Below are 6,000 nucleotides of genomic sequence, written 5' to 3'. Positions count from 1 at the left end.
GAAAGGGAGGCCAGAGAGGAGGATGCAGAGCCTGGAGCAGCGCAGCCTTTTATGCCGTATCCCAGAGCTCTGTGGGGCCACAAACATTCCTTGTTCGTGAAACATCCAAACTGCTGGGAGTGGCCACTTGCAAGGCCCCGCTGATGATGAAGTCCCTGCCTCTTTCATCTTAAATGTTGAGCTCCCACTTCTTGCAACTCAGAATCGTGCAATGACTCTTAGAATCACTTGGGGATGGAACAGACCTTAAAATCAGCTAGCTTGAGCCCTCTGAAATGGCTTCTAAAACTTCTCTGGAGAGCCTGTTCCAGTGTCTCAGCACTCTCAGAGGAAAGGATTCCTTCCCAGTAGCTAATCTAAATATGCCTGCTTTCAGCTTAAAACCAGTAGCCCTTGTCCCATCCTTACACACCCCAAACGAATGTCCCTCCCTTTCTTAACTGAATCTCTCCTCTCTTCTCCTCTCCTCTCCAGTTGTCATCACACACTCTAGTAGTTCCCAGGTGTGTTGGTTTTGCTTAGTCCAGTTTTTGCTAGTTGGGAGTGGGGCCTCAAAGATGGTTCCTGTGTGTTCTGTGTGAAGGTTCTGGTTTTTCACCATGTCCAGCAGAGCCAGCTTCTGATGGCTCTGAAGATGATGGACATGCCACTGGCCAAGCCTGGGCCAATTAGAAATGTTAGTTAATGCCTCTGTGATAACGTATTTAAGAAGAAATCAAAATAATGTGAGCACGCACTTCTTTTACTTCTTTTTAGCCAGAGAAGGAGGAGGAGGTGAGAATATGTGAGGGAAAACAACATGGAGACACCAAGGTCAGTGGAGAAGGTGGGGGAGGAGGTGCTCCAGGCACCGGAGCCGACAATCCTTTGCTGGCCGTGGTGAAGACCATAGTGAAGCAGGTTGTCCCCCTGCAGCCCATGCAGAGGCCCACTTGCAGCCCATGTGGAGGCGCCCACGCCAGGGCGGGCAGATGCCTGGAGGAAACTGTGATCCAGTGGGAGTCCCAGTGGAGAGGGAGGCCTTGCTCCCGAGATGGAACAGCCTGGCGTCAGAGGTCTGCACCCCATGGACGAGGGACCCCACGGTGTGGCCATTTTGGGAGGATTGTCTGCCCGTGGGGGGAGCTCACATTGCAGCAGATTTGGTGGGCTGCTCCTTGTGAGATTTGGGCCCACGCTGGAGGAGTTTGCAGAGAGCTGTCTTCCGTGGCAGGGACCCCATGGCAACGCAGAGGACAACTCCTCTCCCTGAGCAGCGGAAGAAGATCTCGGTGATGGACTGACCAAACCCCCATACCTTGCCACCTCGTGCTGCTGGTGGGAAGGAGGGAGGGGGGTGAAGAGAGAAACGGTGTCTTAAGGGCTTCTTTTTACTTCTCATTAGCCTCCTCTGACTCTTAGCAATAAATCACTTTGAAACTTTTTCAGCCTGTTTTTCCCTCAGTGTGTCTTTTCCCGGTTCCTTATCTCATCTCATGAGCCCTTTGAGTGTTAACCTTTTCCTCTCCTCTGCCCAGCTGTTGCAGGGGAGAGCAGAGAAAGCAGATATCGTAAGTGCCTGGCATTTGGCCAGGGTCAAACCACGACATGAGGACTGCTGGCAGTTCCCTGTGCCGCTTTGCCAGCAGATGACTGAGTGGTTTAAGTTCCTGTCAGGACCAGGGCCAAGTGAATGGGCTCTGTCCTGATATCAAAGTGATTCATCTGTGTCCCAGAAGCATAAGGCCAACAGGCTCAGAGGTCTGAGGCTGGAGTGGAGGGAGATTGGAGATGGGTTTGTGTCACATGGATTGCCTTTGTCACAATGCCTTCTTCATGGGTACAGTGCCCACCCATCACGGTGGAATTCAGCTATGAGAGACACCTTGAGTGAGCCCTCAAGTGCTTTTGGTGCAGGTGCACAAGCAAACCCTGAAAGACATTTCTCCTCAGGGGTCACCCTGACAAAGAGGAGACAGTGGGTAAGTTCAGGCAGGTCAAGGCTGCACAGTCCCGTAGAGAAGAAGAGATGCGCCTCTCCAGGGCTGTGGCAAAACTCAGTGGGAAAGTAGGATCACTGTGGGCTGGAGGGAAGCTTCTCATTGAGAGGAGTGAGGACCACGAGGGCCTTGCTTTCTGTTATCTGCCACAGCCTGTTTTTTCTGCCCATGAGCCTGGGGAACTGAGGCAGATTCACAGCCAAGAGGAGAAAACCAGGGACTCAATACACTGTCTCTCAAGGGACTTCTCTAAGGAGAATCTCCACAGTTGTGTGTCCCTTGCAAACTAAACAAGGCCATCATGCATTTTACAACCAGAGTTCTGGCCTCAGCTTGGGAAATGGAGATCCTCCAGAAAAGAAGGAAATCAACACATAGGAAGGTGATCAAAGGCATGCCTACGTCTCTCCCTGAAAGCGGCCCACACACAAATTGAACCTTTTTGCTCAGCGTGTCCACCCCCGAGGCCAGGATCTGGATTGTGGCTTTGGGGAAGAGGCTGAGGGCAGGGAGCCCAAAGCTACTGGCTCTTTTTCCTAGGGCAGGCATAATTTTGCTCATTCCATACATTTCACAGTTCAAAGGGATATTGGATCAGTCTCCCAGAGCACATGGGAATCATCGTGATGTGGAAGAGCTGGGAAAATCCATGAGCTTCAGGCAAACCTGAATCATGCTGGTGTGGAACTGAGTGCCCTGGACTCAGGCATTCCAGGGATACCAGAGTACATAGCCTCTTTCCTCCAAAATTTCTGCCTTTGTCAGGGGCATTTCCAGACCTTTTAGGACCAGTCCCAAGCCACCTTGTACGTCTGTGTAATCCTGTGCTGTTGCTGCAGCTTTCCCAAAGACATTGCCTTTTGGTGGCTGCTCAAGGGCCCATGGGACACAGGGCAACCCAGGATAATGGAGGCTGGGACGGACCACTGGAAGTCCTCTGCTCCTGCTCCTGCCCGGTTGCCTCCAGAAGCTGTGGGCCTTGTCCCACTGCCACTGTCAGGCAGGTCCCTGTCTCTTGGGCAACTCTTCCAGGGGTGCCCTGCACCCCCGGGGGGCAGCCAGGAGATGGAAAGGGCTCCTACAGCTGAGGCTCCCAGGTCCTCGAGCGGACCATCAGGCGATGACCCTGGGGCTGCCTGCACTGGTGAGCGCATGCCATGGCAGCCTGGAGAGCACAGGGCTGTGTATGTGCAGGGAATGCCACCTGCTCCACATTGCACTCCTCAGGCCAGCGACAAGGAGCCCCTTTGGGGCAGAAGGGCTGGAAAGCAGAGAGAAAGTCTGTCCCAACAGAGCTATCACTCTAAGTCCTCTGGGGAGCTTTCACCCCTAATCCTGAGAGTTCCTTGCTGTCTCTCTCCAGATCTCACCCCGTAAGCCTGGGATCTGACCACCCCGTGGATAGGGGATCTGACCACCCCTTTTCCTTGGCACTGCAGTGGCCACATGTGGGTTGGTGTCCCCATTTGGTGTCCCTAGGGACAAGGGAGGTGGTGGTGATCTCTCACGGAGAGAGGCACTGGCAGAGGACCAGGCAGAACATAAGGGTTGCAGCACCTGATGTATGGGGGGAGGCCGAAGGCACTGCACTTGTGCAACCCAGTGGAGAGGAGCAAGGTGTGGAGAGGGGCACAGAGCTGCTGCCTCCACCACCTCCTGGGCGTTCTGGAGAGAATGAAGCCAAACTCTCCTGAGAGGTGCACTGCCAAAGGACAAGAGGCAGCAATCACAAGTTGCAATAAAGGAAATCCCAGGGCTCCCTGGTGGAAGACAAGGGACAGGCCTGGGACAGCTGCACAAGGGGCAGTGACCTCTTTCTTAAACTGTGTCAGTGCTTAGAAGTCAGCAGGACAAGGCCCAGAGCCTTCTGAGGAGCCAGAGCAGTTAATAGGAGCACAAGACCTGCAGAGCTCTGTCCGGACCTTCTGGGGTTGATCTGGGGTACTCTGAGTCACTACAGCCCTTGAGCAGCCATCAGAAGGCCATGCCTTGGGAGACAGCAAATGAGAGAGATTGCGGAGAAGCACCAGGTCATCCAGGAATGGGGATAAAAGGTGGGGAAATGCCCTTCATGGCAGCAGAACATTGAGGATATGAGCCCTGTTATCCCTTGAACACCTGAGTCTGCGGCACCCAGTCCACTGAAGTCCACACTGGGTGACTCAGGTTTGCCTGGAGCTCAGGGATTTTCCCAACTCTTCCACATCATGATGACTCCCACGTGCTCTGGGAGACTGATCCAGTGTCCCTTTGAAATGTAAAACGCATGGAATGGGAAACTCCATCTCTGACCCAGAAAAAAGAGCCGAGAGCTTTGGGCTCCCTGCCCTCAGCCTGTTCCCCAAAGCCACCATCCAGGTCTCTGGCCTCTGGGATGAACATGCTGAGCAAAACAGGTCGATGTGGCTGTGGGTCTCTTTCAGGGAAGGATGCGGCATCTCTTTGATCACAAAACAAGGCCGTGGTACAGCCTGTGGAGTGTAAGTAAGTTCCCCATGGCTGTCACTTGGGCTTGCAGGGGACATCCTTCCAGCTGAACATGGACTTTCCTTGCCACTGAGCTTTGCCACCTCCCTGCAGAGTTGGGTCTCTCCCCTGCTATGGGATTGTGCAGTATTGGCCTTCTGCCTCAACTGACCCAATCTTCTGTACGTCCGTGATGACCCGTGGAAGAAATTACTCTCAGGATTAGCCTGAGTGCCTGCACTGAAGGCTCCTGAGAGCAGACCTGAGGTGTCTCTCATGGCTGAATTTAACTGTAACAGGGACCAAATTAAAAATGAAGAAGTAGAAGTGGGAAAGGCATGAGACACTACACAAATTCATTTAAACTTGCCGTATCCACCAGCCTGGGACCTCCAATTCAAGTGGCCTTAGGCAGCTGGGACACAGATGAATCATTTCCATGTTTGGTGGTGTGAAACTGGAGAAAAGTGCCTGTGAAAGAGGCAGGGACTTCATCATCAGCGGGGCCTTGCAAGTGGCCGCTCCCAGCAGTTTGGATGTTTCACGAACAAGGAATGTTTGTGGCCCCACAGAGCTCTGGGATACGGCATAAAAGGCTGCGCTGCTCCAGGCTCTGCATCCTCCTCTCTGGCCTCCCTTTCCTCAAGGAACGAGGTAAGCCTGAGTCCGCTCCATCTCTCCCTGTGGACTGAACTTGCTGTCATGAGGCTGCCCAGGCTGACCCTTGGGCCGCCTCAGCTTGGCCCTGACGCAGAACTGTTGAAGGGCTGTCAGCCTTTCCATGGTGTGGCTGGGGACAGCTGGGAAGAGGGAACTTTGTTCCAGCAGAAAGAAATCAGTTGGGCTTAGCTGCAGGGGGACGCGCCCAGCAGAATTTGCACCTGCCGTGGTGTAACAAAGCGTCCCAGGGCATCCTGGGACATCTCTAACGCAGCCATGTCTGTTCTGGAGATGGGCCGTGACCAGCCTTTCCACAGGGATCTTAAAGCCACTGGGTGGGTCCCATTCCTGAAGTGGGGCGGCCTTCCTGTGCCATGCCACGAGGAGGACACGAGGAGGGTCGCGGGAGCTGTAGGCACACGTGCGTTTTGAAGACCAAATGTGTCCCTGGAGAGAGCTGAGGGACAGAGAGACAGACTGATCCTGAAGGTGGTTGGTGCTACCTGCTCTGTGTTGCAGCTTTGCCTCCTGCACCGAGAGATGTCTTGCTGCAGACCCTGTCCGCCACGGCCCTGCGGCCCCTGTGGCCCAACCCCCCTTGCAAGCAGCTGCAGTGAGCCCTGCATCGCCCGCTGCGCTGACTCCACGGTGTACATCGAGGCCTCGCCGGTGGTGGTGACCATGCCAGGCCCCATCCTCACCTCTTTCCCTCAGAGCACAGCCGTGGGATCCTCTCTGTCAGCTGCTGTGGGCAGCTCCCTCAGCACCGCGGGGGTTCCCATCTCTTCTGGGACCTCCCTTGGGCTGAGGGGTTCGGGGCTGTGCCTGCCTTTCCCCCGCTGTGGTCAGATCTGCTGAAGCCGGCAGATCATCGCCTTTGTCCTCGGCAAATGGG

This window comes from Lichenostomus cassidix, chromosome 28, assembly GCF_008360975.1.
Source record: "Lichenostomus cassidix isolate B80296 chromosome 28, HeHo_3.0, whole genome shotgun sequence".
In the NCBI taxonomy this organism is placed as follows: Eukaryota; Metazoa; Chordata; class Aves; order Passeriformes; family Meliphagidae; genus Lichenostomus; species Lichenostomus cassidix.
The sequence above is the reverse complement of the archived record's forward strand: the minus strand, read 5'-3'. Positions refer to the sequence as shown.